This window comes from Lepidochelys kempii, chromosome 1, assembly GCF_965140285.1.
Source record: "Lepidochelys kempii isolate rLepKem1 chromosome 1, rLepKem1.hap1, whole genome shotgun sequence".
Classification (NCBI taxonomy): Eukaryota; Metazoa; Chordata; order Testudines; family Cheloniidae; genus Lepidochelys; species Lepidochelys kempii.
In genome coordinates this window covers 94,045,923-94,068,469 of record NC_136380.1, presented here as the reverse complement: position 1 = coordinate 94,068,469, position 22,547 = coordinate 94,045,923, and the positions used below count along the sequence as shown (strand labels likewise).

The window sequence follows — 22,547 nt, the reverse complement described above, 5'->3', positions numbered from 1 at the left end:
GAATGGGGGGGTGGGGGGGGGGGGGAAATAGCTTCAGTGTGAAGTTCCTCTGCCAACTTCTGTGCACTCTTCGGAACGTTTTGAAATCTCTCATCTGACCGGTAAGATTGAAGGTATGACTTTGCTTTGTCCAGTTGTTCCCTTACTTCAGATATATCAAGGTCAACACCTTGGAGTCTCTTGCTTACAATATTTATTTCAAACAGTATGTCATGCCACAACACTAACCCACACAGAAATTTGAAGCTATGTATGTTTCTAGTGATTCCATTTCCCTCTCCACTGTTCTCCCACGAACAGTTCCTGTCATAGCATTATCTTCCATAATGTCAACTATGGCATCATCTATCTTCCCAATTAGGTGTTTGATAAACTTTATCGCCTCCACTCGACTTTCCCATTGTGTGGTACTCAGTGGTTTCAGTGTCAGAGAGGATGTTCCCAGATGCTGCTTCTAAATTTGCCATCGATGAGTTGATGCAGAGAAAAATACATAGATGCTTTGAATTACATTCAGAAATTCAGACGCCTCAATAGAAGCTGATGCTGCATCACTGACCACCAAGTTCAATGAATGAGAACTGCTCGGGACAAAAAAACTTGGGGTTTAACTCTTGGATCCGTATATGCATTCCTCTGTTCTTTCCTCTCATATTGGCACCATTATCGTAGCCCTGACCTCTCGTGTCAGCGATTGCAATTCCCATATCTTCCAGCTTTTTAAGAAGCACATTTGCCATACCAGCTCCTGTAGTATCATCAATGTCAATAAATTCTAGAAAATGCTCTCTGACAGTCACCATTGCAGGGACATTTTCACTAGGTTCTGTGGTTTTTACAAAACGCACCATTAAAGTCATTTGTTCCATATGGCTGATGTCAGGTGTGCAGTCCAAAATAACAGAGTAATCTTGCTGACTTCAGATCTGCCACAATCTTCTGTTTGACTTTTGTTGCCAGTAACTGTATGATCTCATTTTGAATTGTTTTTCCACGGTAATAGTGTGTGTACATTTCTTGGGTGGTGTCTCTTCTTAAATGCTCCTGGACTACAGCATCAAACTCAGTCATCAGCTCCCTAATTTTAAGGAAGTTTCCATTGTTTGGCACATACAGCTGATCTGAAGTGCCACACAGTGGTAGGTTATGGGTAGCAAGCATTCTCACAATGGCAACGAGCCTTTTCAGAACATTTTGCCAGTAAGGAGAGACTGATGCAATCTTCTCTTCAGGCTGATCCTCTCATCAGCTGATCATCTGTGGTGGCCTTTAACCTTAGTCTCATCTCAAACTTTTTCCACATATGGAATGCTCTCTGGTGATTTCTCATGGCATGCCAGATTTCTAGCCAGATTTTTCCAGTCCTTTGTTCCTGTAGAACCCAATGTGGCTGCAACATTAGACTGGAAGAGTTTGCAACAAAAACAGTATGCAGCATTCTGGGGTTTTGAGTACATAAGCCATGGCCTCTCCACTTTGTCACCATTGGGGATTTCATGCCAGTAATGTGTTGGATGGAAACTTCTATTTTCATTGTCTTTGGGGAACATGAAGTTTTTCACTTGCTGTGGCCCATGCAGTAGAAGGAAGTCCCTCAGGCTACTGCTCAAGTGGGTCCACAGTCCTGGATCATCTAGACTTTAGGAACTAAACTCAGCAGCAGCTCTTTCTTGCGCCTCTACCACACTCTTCTCTGATCTACACTTTTCTTCAGGAATGTGCATGGTTACATCCATTTGAGATGGAGATATGGATGCTGCAGTAGCTGCTAGATCACCTGCACTCTGACTAACTGGAAGATCAGGCATCTCCTCACCACTCACATCCTCACTGGGGCCAGAAGGCTCACCGTGAACATTTGTGTCTATGTATCTCAGGAGAGCTCCTTCCTGCTTAAATAGAGAAGTTTCCTTTGCTTTCTTTCCTTTTCTGAATGCTGCCCCAGAAGGGTGTTTTCTTCTTTCACTCATGACTGTTGTTCTGTGGCTTTCAACACTCAATTGAAGGGGACAAATAAGCAGGCTGGTATCAGGGCCTGAGTGAGGGAAGATATCAGCGTCTTAAGGGCCTAACTGGCTCCTACTACTTCAGTTGACTGCCTGTTCTCCTCAAGTGGGTTCAGGGAAGCAGCAGAAAACAGGAAGCTCCCTGAGAGGCTGGTGTTAATCAGTCCAGGCTCCTTGGGGTGCTAGAGAGGTACATAAGAGGCTCCTCCTCCTCTCTCTCCCTGCATCTCCTGCTGCTTTCTGTTATTCCTTCTCACCTTTTCTCCTGCCTGCTTGTTATGTCTCTTGTGCCCTCCTTCCTCCAGCACAGCACTCCACCATCTCTGTGCATCTAGAGCAGAGAGAATACATATGCACCAGCAGCAGACACAATTTTCTACACTCTGGTGCCCCCCCACAGTCTGGCACCTGAGGCAGCCGCCTCAATTCGCCTCATGGTAAGACCAGCTCTGGACATAAGGTAATTTAAGGTGAACTAACTACAGTTTCTGTGATGTAACATCCCCATGTAGACAAAGTCTGAGAGAAGACAAGACTGCTGTTGGCTTTTCTATCACTGAGACTTCACTTTAACTGCATAAATAGGCCCCCTCCCACATTCCTCTACATGAGTTATTCCTGCATATGAAAGTGGAAATCCATGCAGACCCTGGAGTGAAATCCAGCCTGGTACATCTGCTTTATTGAATATAGTATACAAACTTCCAGTGTGTATTATTTTAAATACAATGATACAAAGAGACCTCAATTTTAAAGCATATGCATAAATGAGCCCCTATACAGTGAAAAAGTGGCTCAAAACAACTTTACCCCCCCCACTCCAAGCCTTGCACCAAGCCAGCTTGGCCTGACTCTGAACTTTGACCCTAAATCCATAATAAAAAAACAAGCAACGAAAATACAAAAGCAGACAGAATCTATAAATCTGGTACATGAAGAAACCCAACAACACTCAAAACAAAGCACCTCCACCAAAAAAGGGGGTCAACTGGTCAAAAAGATGAGGAGAAACAGAGGAGGCAGAGGAAGAGGCAGTTCCAAAAATAAAGAATGCAAAATATGGTCAATGATAAAATATGACCCAACTGAAGTAAATGGCAGTTACAATGTGCCTTAAAGGCAGCCATGTAGGGAATTCTGTAGATTATCCTTTCTGATGCTACAAAATGAGTTTATCACACATCCACTCTGATATTTCATTGTGTGCACTACTGTTTCTGTGTGACACTTATATAATCTGACAACTTTATAAGGGCCAGACTGAGATGCTCTTACTAACATTGAATAGTGTTTTATTCCACAAATAATTTCACTCACTACAGTGGAGCCAGTTATAGCGTAAACTACTATTCAGTTTGAGTAAGAGTAGCACAGTCTTGTCCCCAGTGGATGTCCTTACCATTCATTTGAGATCAGGTTGCTTTCCTGTAGGTCTCCTGGGAAAACTGAAGTGTGGAACAACTTTTTATTTTTACTTGCCTGTGTGTTAAATTTTTATGAAGTACCTGAGGGGGAAAATGTTAAATGAAAATGTCTAACATCATCTCTTCTTTTGAAATCTAGTATGTAATAATATAATACTATTTTCACTGTCTTCCAATACAATACTTGATCATAACATATTTGATTGTTACAACAATTAGTTAAATGTGAAGAAAACTAGTGGCTATCCAGGGAAAGTATAATAATGATATTGTAAAAACTACTGTATTAGCAGAAAGGAATATGGAATAAACGGGAATATGTCAGTACTTCAGTTTAGTTAAGTTGAAATGTAAAGATCCCCAAGAAACTTGGTTAGAAAAACTTGGTTAAAAAAGCCAGCACATACCCAGCTGCAATGACACAGTGCAGCACTGTCTATTACTCATGATAGTTTATGTGACACTGAGCAAAAAGATTACTGAATATTCCTAGAGTCGTTTGGTCTATAGAATGAGGCCCTGAGTCAAATAAACATGTTTTCTCTGTGTGTGGTAAAGACAGTGAGAGCATTTGCTAATTTATTGTCTTTCCATTGTGTTTAATGATCATTCTCAAGCCTTTCTTTTCCCATACTTAACTCTTACTATGCTTTAGGTATAAAGCAAAGAGGAAATCAGAAGACTGTTCAGTGTGATAAAAAGACATGTATACAGAAATTACCTTTCAATTACACTCTTCACACACCAACATTTAATGTGACTGATTTCTGTTTTAGTCATTAAACTGAATGCTAATCTGCATATTATGGCTTTTAAAAAGGAAGCCTCTGGCTCAAAGCAAGTGAAATGAGAATGCAAGGAATGTAATGTAAATTCTTGAGAGTTCTGAAGTATCTATAGTGTTGTGTTACTGACTGAAAAGAAGAACAGAGGCATGAATATATCTAACAAAAAATAGCAAAAAGTTCAATATTCAGAAAAAATGTAAACTTATGGGACTCAATTTGCCCTCACTCCGTTCTGAGGTAGGGTAGTTACTTACAAAAGGGATTCTACCAAGGGAGGGCAGTTTTAAGTTACAGTTGATGCTCATTTATTTGAATTAAGTTACATTGGCATAAAACTGGAGAAATCCAGTGGTAAATCAGGGCCTGAATATTTTTCCATTATACTGTACAATGGGAAAAGTGAGAAAATGAGTGAAAATGAACATGAATTCATGTTGTAGAATTGCATGTCTAATATATAACAACAATACTTTTAGGTCAACTAATGATTTTATGAATTGAAATATACAACATTGTAATAAAGCAGTTTTAATTCTTACGAGTTTACTTTGTACGTTCACACACATTCACATAATATAATCCTGTGGCTAAATCATAGGTAAAAAATAATTTGACTAAATCTGAAATACAAAAAAAGAATAAAACCTCAGTACTTTAACATTATTTGGAATCATCAAGTTCTGCACACTTTTTCTGCTATATTTGTCATTCCTTCCCATTATTTCTCACCTTATCTTGGCATGTCTTATCTTAAATTTGGAGTTTGACTATATAAAAAGAGACCTGTTGCTCACAAAGGGAGTGTTGCACTGGAGTGTAGTTGAAGAAAAATTGCTTGAAACATGTTCTAACCAGGTTTCTGAAGTGGTATTGAACTATTTTATCCCTGTCTACATTTGCAGTTGACACCCTTTGTCAGGCACAGGTAATTTTTGTAGACTAGACAAACCCTGAAGGTATGTCTACACTTCAAGTTGGAGGTGTAAATTCCAGTTCGAGGAGATACACCTGTACTAGCTCTAATTGAAGTAGTGCACTAAAAATAGAGTGAAGCCATGGTGAAACAAGCAGCGAGAGGGGTTAGCCACCCTGAATATGATCCTGTCCAAGACCATAGGTATGTACTTGGGCTGCTAGAGTGTGATTACACTCTATTTTTAGCAAGCTAGAGTAGGTATGCCTCCTCAAGCTGGAATTTACACCTCCAGCTTGAAGTGTAGACATACCCTAAATTGTAAACTCTTTGGGGGTAGGTCTTGTGTCTTCTTGTGTGTTTTACATGGTATCTACCACAATTGGGCTCTTTGGCACTGATTCTGAACCCTTCCCGTGCTGTTAGACAATGCTTAGGGCATGAGCAATTCTTTGCCATCCCTGTCTATCCTGGTCTGCTCTTTGCATGTCCTCTATATCAGTGGTGGGCAACCTGTGGTCTGCGGGCCATATGTGGTCCATCAGGGTAATCTGCTGGCGGGCCACCAGACAGTTTGTTTACCTTTGCACGGTCGCCCGCAGCTCCCAGTGGCCGCGGTTTGCCATTCCTGGCCATTGGGAGCTGCAGGAAGTGGCACAAGCTGCAGGGACGTGCTGGACACCACTTCCCGCATCTCCCATTGGCTGGAAACGGTGAACCATGGCCACTAGGAGCTGTGGACAGATTACCCTAATAGGCTGCAAGTTGCCCACCATTGCTTTAAAGCAATTTGTCTGGGAACAAGTCTTCAGAGCTATGTGGAAGGAAACAGTACCATGACATTACCAAAGCTGAGGAGAATTTTGAGATCCTATTATTGAGAGAAGGATGCAACTGAATTGACTACTGAGACTGAATCAAAAGAGGATGCCAGATCATCAACTTCTTCCTCTCCTACAGGATGTGTTAGATGGCTTGGATGAGACATCATGATTCTCAGTTCTAGGTCAGGGCAAGGCCTACCATCAAGAGTTCATGGGCACTGAGAGTTGACCTCTCATCACCTTTATTACAACCTGGTATGAATGGATTCATAATCTTTTTGGGCTTATGAATGCTCCTGCCACCTTCCTGCCTTGAGGATCTGAGAGATAAGAATTGTATCGCATGTCTGGATGATACCCTGGCCTGTAGCAGAACTTTCTTGGAACATGTCAAGCATGTCAGGAAGTCCTCCAGCAATTCAAAAAAAATATGGTTTCAAACTAAAAGCTAAAAAGGGCGACTTAGAAAGAGGATGTGTGATATCTGGGTATATAAAATAGACCCAGCTGACATCTTTGCTACAGGCATTGAAAGAGAAAAAGTCTTGCAATGTGGGTGAACTGCGGAAGGTATTAGGATTGCTAAATTATTATTGTGAGTACATTAAGGACATAACAGGGCATCCAAAGCCCACTTCTGGTATCTTTTCGACCTCATAACAATAAGGCCATTAGTAAAGCCATGTGTGGGTGTCATAAATATAAAGGGAAGAGAAACCCCTTTAAAATCCCTTCTGGCCAGAGGAAAAATCCTCTCACCTGTAAAGGGTTAAGAAGCTAAAGGTAACCTCGCTGGCACCTGACCAAAATGACCAATGAGGAGACAAGATACTTTCAAAAGCTGGGAGGAGGGAGAAAAACAAAGGGTCTGTGTCTGTCTGTATACTGCTTTTGCCGGGGACAGAACAGGAATGGAGTCTTAGAACTTTTAGTAAGTAATCTAGCTAGGTATGTGTTAGATTATGATTTCTTTAAATGGCTGAGAAAAGAACTGTGCTGAATAGAATGACTATTCCTGTCTGTGTGTCTTTTTTGTGACTTAAGGTTTTGCCTAGAGGGATTCTCTATGTTTTGAATCTAATTACCCTGTAAGGTATCTATCATCCTGATTTTACAGAGGTGATTCCTTTACTCCTATTTACTTCTATTTCTATTAAAAGTCTTCTTGTAAGAAAACTGAATGCTTTTTCATTGTTCTCAGATCCAAGGGTTTGGGTCTGTGGTCACCTATGCAAATTGGTGAGGATTTTTACCAAACCTTTCCCAGGAAGTGGGGTGCAAGGTTTGGGAGGATTTTGGGCGGAAAGATGTGTCCAAACTACGTTTCCCAGTAAACCCAGATAAAGTTTGGTGGTGGCAGTGGAAATCCAAGGGCAAAGGGTAAAATTAATTTGTACCTTGGGGAAGTTTTAACCTAAGCTGGTAAAAGTAAGCTTAGGAGGTTTTCATGCAGGTCCCCACATCTGTACCCTAGAGTTCAGAGTGGGGAAGGAACCTTGACAGTGGGGGAAAAGGGGTCTTGCAGAAAGCAGAAAAAGAATGGGGCAGGGCAAGTGCCTGCTAGCCAGCCAGTCATGTGGCCTGAGGACCATCAGAAAGTATGAAAAGAGTCACTTGGGACCCCCCCCCCCCCATGATAGCCTATCTGGATTCTTCCCTGCCATCCATTTTACATAAAGATGCATCTTCTGATGGATTGGGAGCTGTGTTGGCAGGAGGGCAAGTTACGAGTGATACGCTCTGACGCTACGACCCTTTCTCATGTAGAAAAAAGATATAAATTATCCTTCCTTGGAAACTGGAGTTTCTGGCTTTGAAATGGGAAATGACAGAGCGATTTTGTTGATTATTTATATTACATGTGATACTTCATTGTTTATGCAGATAATAACCCACTGACATATGTACTTACATCAGCCAGACTGAATGCCACTCGACACCACTGTGTAGCTGAGTTGACCAGTTTTAATTTCAATGTCAGATACTGGCCTAGAAAATGTAATGTTGATGCTGATATTTTGTCCGGTATACCTCTCTCTATATGGGTAAATTTATGAAAGGGTGTACTGAGGAAACATCTACAGATGTTGTAAATGCTGTAATAAAATCATCACAGGCCCCTGAAGAAGGGTTTGTGTTCTGGATAACTATCACTGTGAATGCTGCCATGTTGGAAGAAGATGAGCTAATAAGTGCATCTTCAACCCCTAGATCCCTCTCTTGGGTAGAATTATGTAAAATAACCTGATAATAAAAGCAATTCTTGAAGGAAAAGACAAAGGATCCAGGACAGCAGTAAGAAAAAGCCAGAGTCTATACCCGGTGTTTGCTTTGTGGTGTGAGAGGGAAAAAATGGTACTTTGATAAGGTTGGTGTCCTTCATTGCAAAATCACTACTCACAATCAGTTGGTAGTACCTGAAAAGTACTGCAGACTAATCTATGCAGAATTCCATGAAAATGTGGGCCTCTTAGGTGCTGACTGAATTAGTCACCTTGCTAGAGTCCATTTCTATTGGCCCCATATGAAGGAGAATATTGAGCACTATGTAACTCAGGTCTGTCAATGCCTGAAACAAAGGAGACCAAACCAACATACCAAAGCCTGGTTACAGGCTATCAGTACCACAGAACTGTTTGAACGAGTGTCAGTTGATTTTCTTCATCTTGAGAAAAGCAGCGGGAATATGAGTATATCCTGGTTGTTATAGATCACTTTACCTGGTTGTTATAGAAGCACAGGCTTCTTTCACAAGAACCAAATCTCAGAAAACAGCAGCTGACAAAATTTGTAATATTTTTTTTTAATTTGGATCCCCTAAATGAATTCATCATGACCAAGATGAGAAATTTGAGAACCAGCTGTTCCACAGGCTGCAGTAGTACTGCCCGATTGCAGGGTTGAGAACGACCCCATATCATCCCCAGGAAAATGGGCAAGTTGAATGATTTAGTAGAACTCTACTAGAAACACTGAGAACTCTCCCTGAAGACCAGAAACCTCATTGGAAAGAGTCTTTAAACAAGCTCACATATGCTTATAACTGTATACATAATGAAATGAGGATTTTCTCCATTTTTGTGTGGAAGAGCCCTTTCCTTGCCCATTGACGTATTGGATTTAATGGGAAATCAGGAATTAGTGGAGAACTATGGTGATTATGTGCAAAAGTGGAAAGCACAGATGAGAGAAGCTTTTGATTTAGTCAAGCTGTCAGAAACAAGGATTACTATGATCACACAGCTCACAGTGCCACTCTGTCCCCAGGAGATGGGGTATCTGTCTGGAGTTTGTCAGTTTGTGCAGGAGCTGCAAAATTAAAAGTCTACTGGGACAGGCACATCCACATTGTTACCAAGAAGATGGGGAATCATACAGTGTGCAAAGTAGTTCCAGAGGATCAGCAGGGAAGAGCAAGGGTATTACATCACAGTCTCTTAATGTCCTGCGATTACTTGCTTATTGGTAGTCCAACAACAAGAAGAAACCAAGAAAAGCATGAATATTGATGCATTCCCCAGTTTTCCAGGAACAGGACTCCTCTGACAGTTCAGACAATGTTTGCAGTGTTGTTGTAGCCATATTGGTCCCAGGATATTAGAGAGACAAGGTGGGTGAGGTGATATATTTTATTGGACCAACTTCTGTTGGTGAAAGAGACAAGCTTTCAAGCTTATACAGAGCTCTTCTTCAGGTCTTCTTCAGGTACTCAGACTGTCACAGCTAAAAGAAAGGTGGAACAGATTGTTGAGCATTACGAGTTAAGACGTTGCAAGAGACCATTCGAGTTCAGATGATGACATACAGTTTCAGTTCCTCAATCATTAAGGTCAGACTAAACCTGTGCCTGTTAATACTGGTGAGCAACATCCGGGCACGCTGACTCCATCTGCAGGTGCCACTCTCTGCAGCTCCCATTGGCCACAGTTCCTGGCCAATGGGCTAGGAGCCGCAGAGTCAGCGCTCGGGGAGGGAGGATGGAGGCAGCGTGCCTGAAGAGCCACCAGGCCACGCCTCCGCCAGCAACAGCAGGAACAGGGAGCTGCTTGTGGGGAGCTGCCTGAGGTGAGCGTCCCCCCCCCCATCGGGCACTCCGAGACCCTTCTGCGGCCCAGCCTCCTGCCCCAAGCCCCCACCCAGACCCAAACTCCTTCCCAGAACTCATGCCCCACAGCCCCTTCCGTGCCCCAGCCCCCTGCTGACCCCGCACCCACTGTACTATACACCGGGGTTTCAGTGCAGATCAGAAATGCTGGTTTATAGAGCTTGCTGGTGTGTGAAGTGCCGGATAAAAGAGCTTTTACTGTGTTTCCATTGCCTCTCCTTGCTCAGCCCACACTGGAGACACATTTAAGCAGGTGGATCCACACTCCTTTGTCTAGGATGGGCTGCCGTAACCCCTATCTGGCAAACACCTTTTAAGAACATATTTCCAGCACATATTTACAATTTTTCATGTATCACGTGCACATAGCCCACACAGTGATATTAATGACCCGCATGATACCAGTTTGCGTCTGAACCCTTACATGACACCCTTTTGATACAGATTATGACAACAGTGAGCTGGGTTCACTGAGCTGGTCAGGCCAGCTGAGAATCACTGCTAGATACCAGGGAGCCCCTTGCCCGTTCGTGTTAAGATGCTGTAAGGGTAGCAGCTTATACTTCGAATAAAGTTATTTTGCTGTTATATTCAAGCTACATAATTCCCAATGCTAATTTTATTTGAGACTGACGGAAGGTAGAATCACTGTTTATTTGCATGTGGTGTGGGGGTGAGAAGCTGCTTGACAAAATAATGGGAGAGGACAGTTAAATCAATATGTTTGCTCCAGTTATCTGTGACACATTAGTGTCCAAAAGTGAAGGTGTTAATTAAGGTAGATTAAATGTTTAGTTGATTGGAAAGTTTTTTTTTTCTTGGATGGACAAATGTTGATCAAAAATGTCAAAACAAAAACCTTGTCAGACTTTGTATCATTTAGGGGAAATGCTAATGGAAGCATCTGATATATAAAACTGTCTGAATTATTTTTGGTAAATCTAACCTGTCCCCAATGCGATACAATCAGAAGATTCCATCTGTGCATATCATCTGCTGCCTGTTAAATTACTTTACCCAAATTGTCTTTGGTTATATCTTTTAATGTAATTCCTGAGGTGGTTAAACTTATTAGCAACTCTTGGTAGCAATTTAAATTCTCACAGCTCAAAGGATTCTGGGAGATATTTTCCTATCAAAAGTCTATTTTTGGATTTACTCCATTTAGATGTAATAGTGAGTAAAAAGTCAAAATGCAGCGTTTGGAGAAGATAAAAAATCAATTTAGTTGCAAACGACAGTAATGAGAGAATAATTGCTGCATTTAAAATCATGTGAGTTATGGATTCTAAGGATTTTTTTCCTAATTTTATGACTGTTTAGTATTTTGGAATGAATTTAGTTGGATTGGCAGCACTGAAAATTTAAACTTCTAATTATGCACAAAACAGATACAATAATTAAGCAAGGGTACCGTGGTAAAAGACATTCTTAGGCCGGTTTAAACTACACGTAGATTAACACTAAGAAATTCATTTTACTCAGGCTATCAAACTGTTAACGAACAACACTCAGATGTTACATATTTAACAAGGGCACCTAATAAGCCTGTATTCCCCAAATTTGGACTAGAAATGGATCTGAACCAAATCCCTGATTCACCCACTCCCCCTAAATTTAGTGAAGTTTGGATCTGTATTTGGCCTTTGTGGCTGGCCTTTATCTCTAAAACAAGGTGAATGGAAAGTCTTGCTCTGAGCCCTGGCAAACTAGATGTTAGTTTTATGGCTTGGGTGCATCTCAGTTTTGAATCTGTTCATTGACTTTGGATCAGAATTAAACTAGTGATCTACAAGTGATGATGGATTCTGTATCAGTTACCTGAATTCTGTAGTCCCCAATTTTATTATCATTACAGATTATAATGGCTAGTGGGTCCAAAGCCAGGGCAGAAAACAAATGGCATAAGGCATTCACTTTCCTTTCTCTTCCTTTTCTGATTTGTCAGGAAAATCATATAACACAATAAATTTTGTTTACTCTTTGTATCAACGTGTTGGAAAATAATCATGCACTATAGGGATGAAATTTCCTGATATAATATTGGGGCTGGAAGTGGGCAGTACTGGTGGTGCCAGTTAGTAAAAAGTGGGCAATACCATTCAGTCCTGGAGTGGATGAACAAAGGTGTCTAATATAAAAAGAAGGAAGTTATTGTAGCCATGTATTTAAAGGAATAGGAAAGCCACATTTAGACTATGTATATTTTAAAGTTTTGGTCATCAAGGTATTGAAAGGGCAGAAATGGTAAATTTAATAATAATGACAAATTTGTAGGCGTGTGACATTCATCCCTAAAGGACTCTGAACAGGTATAGGATTATGAAACATAAACCACAAAAAAGAAAGGCAGCAGAGTACAATAGATTCCAGCTGTAGTGTAAATGCACAATCCTTTGATAAAACAAGTAAAACATCTCCTGCACCAAACCACATAAAACTCAAAAGGAAGGCAAACAGTACTGAGACTCACCCAGAGGGACATCAGAGATATAATCTGACATATATTGAGAGGGAGAGTCACACAGGCCTTTGAGAGAAAATGTGTTTCCTTTCATTTGTTCAAGATTATACCATATTTAGAGACAGTCGGCAGTTCCAGCCTTGCTAATCCCAGTTGGTCCTTTATATGGAATAGTAATTTATTATTTAAGATTTAAATACTAACATAGTAAACCCCTGAAACACACTCATTAGATAACAAGTAGCAGGTTGAATACAAATTTAGGCACAGCTGTACAAAAGATTAAACTCTAAACTGAAAATACTCAAAATTAATCTTTAAATTCCTGACAGTGAAATTTATTAGACCGTGGAATAGTCTCCCAAAGGAAGCATTGGAAACTCAAATGTTGGGACATTTAAAACTAGGCTGGGCAAAAGATTAGTAGATGTACAATAGGAAACAATACTGCTTTCTCAGGCATAGACTGCATGTCTGTAACAGTGGATCACCATAACCCAACTCCAGTAAGGTTGGAGGACTCAATTTATGTCATCACATCTCCCCACTCCATCTGCTGTCTGTTGCCCAACTAAGAGGAGATACTGCAACTCCTCCAGAGACCCTGGTCATGAGTTTAACATCGCTTGTGTAAAACCATTGGTGGATTCTATCTATTTTCCCTTCCTCCCCTGAGCATGGCCATTTTCTGGGGCAGTCTTTGTTCTTCATGATTACTAAACAAATCCAAATTACAGTTGTATTCAAACAGAATGGGAGAGGAGAAACAAGAGCACATAATATAAAATAAAGCATTTACTGATTCTCATCCAGGCAAAATACTAATAAAGTCCTTTGGAATGGAGCAGTGCTCTTAGTTACAAAGATCAAAATTTTGTAATATTATTCTTACAGTCAGATTCCTTGTCAGCAACTTTTGTTTTTTTCCTTTCACTCTCTCTCACTCAGGTCATGGAAAATGGATGGGTTTTTTTGCTCTGCCAAGTCCATGTCCCATTCCAGGAATGGGCTATCTCTTAGGCCTGGTCTTGACTGGGAAAGAGATCATGGTTGCCAGTATGTTAGCCAACACAGGTTAGCTACCATGACTTTAACCAGAACTTTGACCTTAAAGTAGAAAGAGGTTAATACTTTTGACCTGCTCTGAATATGTTAGCAGGGTCTTTGTCATCCCAAGGCTCCCCACTAAGGTTGACCATGATCAGCTAATGTATGTTAAAACTAGGGGAAAATTAGGATTGAAGCTGTGGTAACATATATATATATATATATATATATATATATATATATATATATATATATATATATATATATATATATATATAAACTAACACAATATCAGTCACAACCTCCTTTTCTAGTCAAGATGAGGCCTTGTATTGTGAAGCTCAGCCCTTTGCTCATTCTACAGGTCCTACACCTGTGCTGGCATCCAAGTATACTATTTCCAATGGTATGTCTCCACAGCAGCGGGGACAGGTGATTCTCAGCTTGGGTAGACATACATGCACTGGCTTAGCTTGAGCTAGTGCCTAAAAATAGAAGTGTGGTCATGTCAACACAGGTCCTGGCTCAGGCTAACTGCCCAGGTACATACTCAGGGGGCCAGCTTGGATGGAACTCAGGCAGCTAGCCTGCCCCACTGTGCTACAGAGATCACACTGCTGTTTTCAGGCTCTGGCTCACGCAAAGGTAGCGTGTGGATGTCAGCCCACACTGGGAATCACACCTCCGTGCACAGGTGCTCAGACATGTCTTATCAGACATGTCTTAGCCTTCCTGTAAGTTTCAACACTTTTAAACAATTTTTTTATGGAAAAAATACAGAGAGAGTGATAATTAAGTTATTTTCTATCTTTGACTTCTGTGATTGAATGGTAAAGCAATTGCTTAGATTCCTTCTGGCTCATACAGTCTGATCAGAAGTATCCCGTGATTAATGTTACCAAATACACAAGACCAGTTTAATCAGAATGGTGAGTCAGATGAACGTACTGCATCCCTATCTCTTTTACTTTTTTTTTTTTGGAGGATTTTGATGAAAAAATTAACAAAATTAAAATTCTGACAATTTGCAACAATGTGATTTTGTTTGGTTTCAAAATATTCTATTTAGGATTGTAAGGATTTTTCTTCCCTCTCTCATTCTTTCTTTATTTCCTTCCATTTTTTTCCAGTGAAGAAAGGGGGGTAAAGTTAAAAAAAAAATAGAGAAACTGGAGAAAAACACACTTGCTTGTCTGACACATTTTAAAATACCTTTCCAGTGGATAAAAAGGGGAAAAAGTAAAAATAATGAGAAAGAAATTCCTTCCCCTATCCCTCCCACCTTGCCCCCCAGAATTTTCTTGTGGAAAAAAGTTTTAAAATGTAAGCCATTAAAAATAGTGTATGGTAGCAGGGTCCACAAAGCCAGTTAGTGAGCAGCAAGCTAATGTGTTACAGAGTCATATCCTGGTTTTCCATGCACTAAATCTCTTTTTTCAGCAGGAAAAAGTAAATAAGTGAGAGAATTTTTCATTTTCTCACTTTCTTTAACTTTATTTTTTTTAAACCTCTCCTCTACTTTACCCATTCAAAAAAAGTAAACAAACAACCTTGAAAGAAAATGGGAATCTCCACACTATTTTGTAACAAAACAAACAACAACATTTTTTAAAAGAAATCACTTTTTTCAACATTTTTTCATTTTGAAATTTTTACAGAAAAGTTTTTTTCCTTGAAAAAAATTAATTTTTGATCAAACTCAATTTTTCAAAGGAAAAAATGTTTCCCCTTCCATTGCCTTCTCACAGGTTGTCCATTTAGATCATAAGGTCTTTGATGCAGGCACTGCCTCTCATTATGGATATGTACAGTGCCTAGCATAACAAAGCTCTGATCTTGGTTGGGGCTTTTAGACACTGCAGTAATAAAAACATTAATAATAAGTAAGGGACAATCAGGCCCATTGTCTTTAGTAATTTCTCTAGTGTATAAGTACATCAACAAAAGAAAGTGAAATAAAGATATACATAAAAAACAACTTCATGGTTGAACTTTTATGAATACAAAAGAAAGGAAACTCTAAGTTAAATAACGCTTGTGAGATGAATGTTAGCTAGTCATAGAAATGTCTTTTGATTCCAGTTGACGAAAGAGATCCTGAGGAGGTAATATTTCAATTCACCAAGTAAACCTCTCTATCCAAAGTTTAAACTCTCTGTAAAAGAAATGCCACAAATTTGGGCAGATGATATTATTTGCTGAGTTCTGATGGGATGTTCAAAAATAAGTAGCTTTATTAGCTTTATACTAAAGGAGAGAAGTGAATTTCTTTTTCTTATCAAACGAATATCCAGGGTAAAATTTATATCCATTTATGCATAAGAAATGAACAAGCTGAATTTTCTTATACCTCAAACAAGTGAGGGGATCCTACTGTTCTGAATGTAGTAAAGAATTCTGATAGTGTTTGATGATTCTGGTGTTTCAATAACACTGCAGTATAAGCTTACTGTGAAATACTGGTAAGTGCCTATAGTGATATTATTAAAATTCTGGTACATTCTGTTGCCACTAAAACTAGCACTGCTCTTCCCCCTCCCCTATCCTGTTCAATCAACAAAGAGCTTGTTTTTACAACTCAGAGCAGCTTCCTGCTTTTCATGAAAGCAGTTCTTTCAACTAGCACCTTAATATTCTTTTTTTTTCTGAAATAATTTGTATAGAGTGTGGAGCTCCTTTGAACAGCAGAGAGAAGCTAAACAGAGAGCAGGCCTGGGAGAAGAACAGAGATAGCTGCCATCTGCTGCTTTAGCTAAACTGAGGAAAACTGAAAGGGCTCTTCAACACAAGTTCTTTTAAGTTTTTAAAAATCTGATCTTATGGAAAAACAAACAAAAACCCTTTAGTGTTTTTGAAATATTTTTGTTTAAAATTGCATCTGGGTTTTGTTGTTCTGAATCCTTTTTAGGGAAATAATTTTTCATGTGGGATAGCGAACTTGGCAGGGATTGTTAACATAGGGTCTGATCCAAAACCCACTGAAGTCAGGGAGAGCCCTTCTATTGGATTCTGCATCAGGCCCTACAAGCTATCTATATAAAGACTCCAGACTCCTAATTTACATACTATTGTGATGAGCATCAAAGGCATACAAATAAAATAAATGAATACACTTCTGGGGTTAAAATCACCACAGAGTATTAAAGAAATTCACTATTGGGGCCAATGCTAAAAACGCTTCTTACATATGCTTAATTTAACATGTTAGTAGTCCCATTGTCTTTATTGTCCTCACTGGGACTGAACCCATAGCACCTGCATAAGTGTTTGCAGAACTGGGACCTCTATCAGTCAATGGCTATAGTCACTGTATGAGTCTTATTGTCCCAATGAGTCATAAAAGAGCTTTGTCCTTGAGTAAAACCATTTAGGGCAAGACTGTGGCTCACCTCACATGCATGTGCAAAGGTAAGGTGCGTTACTAGTCACAGCAAAGGGGGAAGAGCAGCCCCTGTGGTTGCTTACTCAGGTTTTTAAAAGTTTTTCATGTTACACTCCTTCTCCCCCACCCCCCGCAAAGATGTGAGGTTTGGCTCTCTGTTTCCTCCCCCCCACCCCTCCCAATTCACCAGCAAGTGAGCTGAGTATAGGGATGTCTGATGCAGATTACTTCCCCACAGGGAGCAAGTGGGAAAACCAGGGACTGAGCTGGAACTCTTTGTGTCATGTAAACTGGGCAATGTTTTGGTTGATCGAGTTTTAATGTATCTCTTACAACCTATGTAAGATTCTCTGTTGTGTAGAATGAATTATCATTTACAAATCAGAGAAATATTTAAGATCTACAAGTTGGATAGAGAAATTAAAAGCAAACTAATTCAGAATTTATTTACAAGTAATTTTCTTATTTCCTAGCTATTTACTAATACTAGCCAAATATATGGGACCACGATTATAACACAGTCAGCTGCATAAGTGTGAAAAAGACTTTCCAAAATGGATTGTGGGGTTTTCTATCCTGGATGTAAAAGTGATTAGTTATGCCTACTGAATTCTTGCAAGTGGTTAATTTGGACTAACAGACAATGTCTGGATGAACTGGTGGGAATATATGTAACTGATTTAGTATTAATGTTCACAGTAATGAATTAAAATTGTTTATGGGATTCAAATTTCAAAAGCTTTCACAATCAGAGAAATTCACCTGACCAGTTATGAATTCCTTAATAGAACATATGTGACACCATAGGTAATGTTTGACATAATAGGTATTTTCCTTTTGGAACTCTCTATCTGTGATCAGTCAGAAACTGATTTCTGCAATGATGGCGACTATCCCAGAACTAGTATTTTCAAACTGGAGATCTAGAGTTAAATAAAAAACATATGTAAACAAAATAAAAAACTGCTTTAGAACTTATACTGTCAGCTGTATTTATATTATAGATGACACTAGAAAACAGAACCATCCTTGAAAGACGCATAGCTAGGGTTAATGGTGATATTCTTGATAAGGAATGTTTAATTCACCATATTTTGAGTTATTAAAAGGATTTCAACATGATATATTGTTCTTTTATTTTGAAAAGGTGAAAGCTGTAAGTAAACTGTAACTACTGTAATTTTCTCAGTGTGCTCTTTAATCTGTTTACTTTTTTTGTTATGTAAAATTGCCCCTTTACAGGTCAAAAGGCCTGGGGCCGCCCAGCTCCCTTCTGTACTAGTGCCCCTTTAGAACGAGTGTTTGCCTTGCTAGACAGGATTAACAGACCCCACTGGGAAGGGGTCAGGTGACTGCCTAATGAGCACCTGATTCCTCTAAAGGTTGAAAGAGCTCAGTTTGAGTTACAGGAAGTATTTGGCTCCTAGAGCAGAGGTGTTTGTGTGTGCACTTCCAGGCAGATAGTCTATATGTGGATGGGGTAGAGATGTCAGAAGCTGGGATTTTTCTGACTGCCAGAATCTGGGACTGGATAACAGATGGATCACTAGATAAATTGGCCTGTTCTGTTCATTCTCTCTGAAGCATCTGGCACTGGCCACTGTTGGAAGACAGGCTATTGGGTTAGATCGACTATTGATCTGATCCAGTATGGCCATTCTCAAGTTCTAGGGAAACTCTGGCAAGGAAGCCCCTGGGTCAGGTACAATTAGCTGTTGGGTTTATGTTGAACTTGTATTTTATTTTTTTATTTGGGTTTGCTAAAGATTGTTGGTCAGCTAATAAATAGTGCCCTGAAGAAATGGCCTGAACAGACTCTGGGGGCTAGAATCTCAGTGGGCACTTATATCCTTAAATCCAAAATTGAGGCACCACTGGTATTCACAAAACCACCCTTCAGTTGCTTCCTTACTCTGTCGGCCTTAAATCTCTAGGCACGTAAGTTTTTGTCATTAAAGTTCCCAAAGCACCTACATTGCTGCTGGTGGGCATGCGCACAGCTGACTAACACCTGACAGCACTAGGCTCCTTTGCACCTAATTCATGCCTGAGCCCTAGTGGGAACCAGAAACTAGGCATTCCCTCACCTATTCTGCCTGCGGGGCCTGATCCAGTAGGCATGCTTAGAGGCTGCATTAGAGCACACCTACCAGGTGGGGCTTGACACAAAACACAGCTGGCTGAGGAGAAGGGTTCACAGCTGTGAACCCTGAGTGGAGGTAGGCACATCACTCTGGCTCAGGGTTAGGCACCTAAATCCCTTTGAAGCGCAGGGCTTAGGCCACATCCCTCTCCTTGACATATCCTATTGGCTAGTTTAGGGGTCTCCACATGCTGGCTTCTATGAATCCCTTTTTTAGGTGCCTACCTCTCCCCATGCATTGTATAGGGCAGGGACAAGGAACCTTTGGCACGTGGCCAGCCAGGGTAAGCCCCTGGCAGGTTGGGCCAGTTTGTTTACCTGCCATGTCTGCAGGTTTGGCCTATCGCGGCTCCCACAGGCCAGCATATCCCTCAGCCCACACCGTGTGCCAAAGGTTGCCGATCCCTGGTATAGGGAGTCAGGGTGCCTAACTCAGGACTGTGAGTTTCACTAGGTGGCAGGGCACTTAGAAGTTAGGTGTTTCAGTGCTTAAATGCCCTTATGAATGTGGCCTCGGGCACAGTGTTTAATCCTTCCTGGGTGGGGAAGATGTACCAGCCATCCATAATCACCTAAATCAGGGGTTCTCAAACTTCACTGCACCGCAACCCCCTTCCGACAACAAAAATTACTACCCAACCCCAAGAGGGGGGACCCAAGCCTGAGGGTGCCCCAGCCCCGCTGCCCCTGGTGGGGCCAAAGCTGAAGCCCTGGGCAGCGGGCCTGTAACCTGAGCCCTGCTGCTGAGGGCTGAAGCCAGAGGGCTTCAGCTTAGCCCTGGGCAGTGGGGCTCGGTCTTTGGCTTCAGCCCCAGGCCCCAGCAAGTCTAACGTGTGCCCTGGCGACCCCATTAAAATAGGGTCGCAAACCACTTTGGTATTTGAGAACCGCTGACGTAGATGGAATTTTTCTGATTATTGCATCTGGCTATAGCTTATGTTATGTTTTTCTTTGTTGCCTTGCAATTATATTGTTCATGACACGTACAGTAGTGCCAACCCTAATGGTTCAAAAAAATCAAGAGTCAACCCATGTTTAAAAAAAAAGACTATACTGTGAATTTTTGGTTTGTTTTGATTTTTGACTTGCTGTGGAGTGTGTATGTGTGTGTGAGAGAGATTGTGCTCCAAAATTTATTAAGGCAATTTAGGCCACCATTGCAGGAGCACTCATCCCCATATCTGCCCATTCCCCTGTCCAGCAATTAATTTTTCCTCCCCAGTCCCACCTTCTGCTACTCTTGGGCTCTGCACCTCTGTCTCCCAGGCCTGAGGGGACCTACAGCGGGGTCCCATTCTCCCCTTCCACACAATGGGAGAAGGAAACTCCAGGGTCTCCCCGTGCCAGACTGATTGTTACAGGGATGTAGTGGGGAGGGGGATGGAGCAGAGGAGCCATTCTATTGCTCTTAAAGAGGTTGGGGGAGGAGGCACCAGAGCCACCTGGAGTTGCTGGGCTCTTTCTGCTCCTTTCTTCATCCTCCCCTCCTGTGAGAATGGTGTTAGGTCCTGAGGGGTGAACATAAGAACATAAGAACGGCCGTACGGGGTCAGACCAAAGGTCCATCTAGCCCGTATCCTGTCTTCTGACAGTGGCCAATGCCAGGTACACCAGAGAGAATGAACAGAACAGGTAATCCTCAAGTGATCCATCCCCTGTTGCCCATTCCCAGCTTCTGGCAAATAGAAGCTAGGGACACTATTGCTCCCCATCCTGGCTAATAGCCATTCATGGACCTATCCTCCATGAATTTATCTAGTTCTTTTTTGAACCCTGTTATAGTCTTGGCCTTCACAACATCCTTTGGCAAGGAGTTCCACAGGTTGACTGTGTGTTGTGTGAAAAAATACTTCCTTTTGTTTGTTTTAAACCAGATGCCTATTCATTTCATTTGGTGGCCCCTAGTTCTTGTAATGAGAAGGAGTAAATAACACTTCCTTATTTACTTTCTCTACCTGTCATGATTTTATAGACCTCTATCATATCCCACCTTAGCTGTCTCTTTTCCAAGCTGAAAAGTCCCAGTCTTATTAATTTCTCCTCATATGGAAGCTGTTCCATACTTCTAATAATTTTTGTTGCCCTTTTCTGAACCTTTTCCAATTCCAATATATCATTTTTGAGATGGGGCGACCACATCTGCACGCAGTATTCAAGATGTGGGTGTACCATGGATGTATAAGAGGCAATATGATATTTTCTGTCTTACTATCTATCCCTTTCTTAACGATTCCTAACATTCTGTTCGCTTTTTTGACTGCCACTGCACATTGAGTGGATATTTCCAGAGAACTATCCACAATGATTCCAAGGTCTCTTTCTTGAGTGGTAACAGCTAATTTAGACCCCATCATTTTATATATATAGTTGGGATTATATTTTCCAGTGTGCTTTACTTTACATTTATCTACATTGAATTCCATCTGCCATTTTGTTGCTCAGTCACCCTGTTTTGAGAGATCCTTTTGTAGCTCTTCAGTGTGCCTGAGACATAACTATCTTGAGTAGTATTTTATCATCTGCAAATTTTGCCACCTCACTGTTTACCTTTTTCCAGATCATTTAGGAATATGTTAAATAGGACTGGGCCCAGTACAGACCCCTGGGGGACACCACTATTTACCCCTCTCCATTCTGAAAACTGACCATTTATTCCTACCCTTTGTTTCCTATCTTTTAACCAGTTACCAATCCATGAGAGAACCTTCCCTCTTATCCCATGACTGCTTACTTTGCTTAAAAGCCTTTGGTGAGGAACCTTGTTAAAGGCTTTCCGAAAATCTAAATACACTATATCCACTGGATCCCCCTTCTCTGCATGTTTGTTGACCCCCTTAAGGAATTCTAGGAGATTGGTGAGGCATGATTTCCCTTTACAAAACCATGTTGACTATTTCCCAAGAAATTACGTTCATCTGTGTGTCTGACAATTTTGTTCTTTACTATAGTTTCAAACAGTTTGGCCGGTACTGAAGTCAGGCTTACCAGCCAGTAATTGCCAGGGTCTCCTGTGGAGCCCTTTTTAAAAGTTGGCATCACATTAGCTATCCTCCACTCATTTGGTATAGAAGCTGATTTAAATGATAGGTTACAAACCATAGTTAATAGTTCTGCAATTTTACATTTGAGTTCCTTCAGAACTCTTGAGTGAATACCACCTGGTCTTGATGACTTCTTACTGCTTAGTTTATCAGTTTGTTCCAAAACCTCCTCTAATGACATGTCAGTCTGGGACAGTTCCTCAGATTTGTCACCTAAGAGAATGGCTCAGGTTTGTGAATCTCCCTCATATCCTCAGCCGTGAAGACTGATGCAAAGAATTAATTTAGTTTCTCTGCAATGGCCTTATCATCCTTGAGTGCTCCTTTGTTATCTCAATCGTCCAGTGGCCCCACCAGTTGTTTAGCAGGCTTCCTGCTTCGGATATACTTAAAAAATTTTCTATTACTTT

At 40.9% G+C, this 22,547-nt stretch overlaps 1 long non-coding RNA gene across 1 annotated transcript in view; it reads right to left on the bottom strand.

The window, feature by feature from the left end:
* Positions 1–8,974: 8,974 nt before the first annotated feature.
* The window catches only part of LOC140904887 (uncharacterized), a 30,366-nt gene continuing 16,793 nt past the window's right edge, over positions 8,975–22,547 (bottom strand). The window contains exon 3 of the long non-coding RNA XR_012156667.2: positions 8,975–9,678. This is a non-coding gene — a long non-coding RNA (uncharacterized LOC140904887). The remainder of the gene's footprint in view (positions 9,679–22,547) is intronic.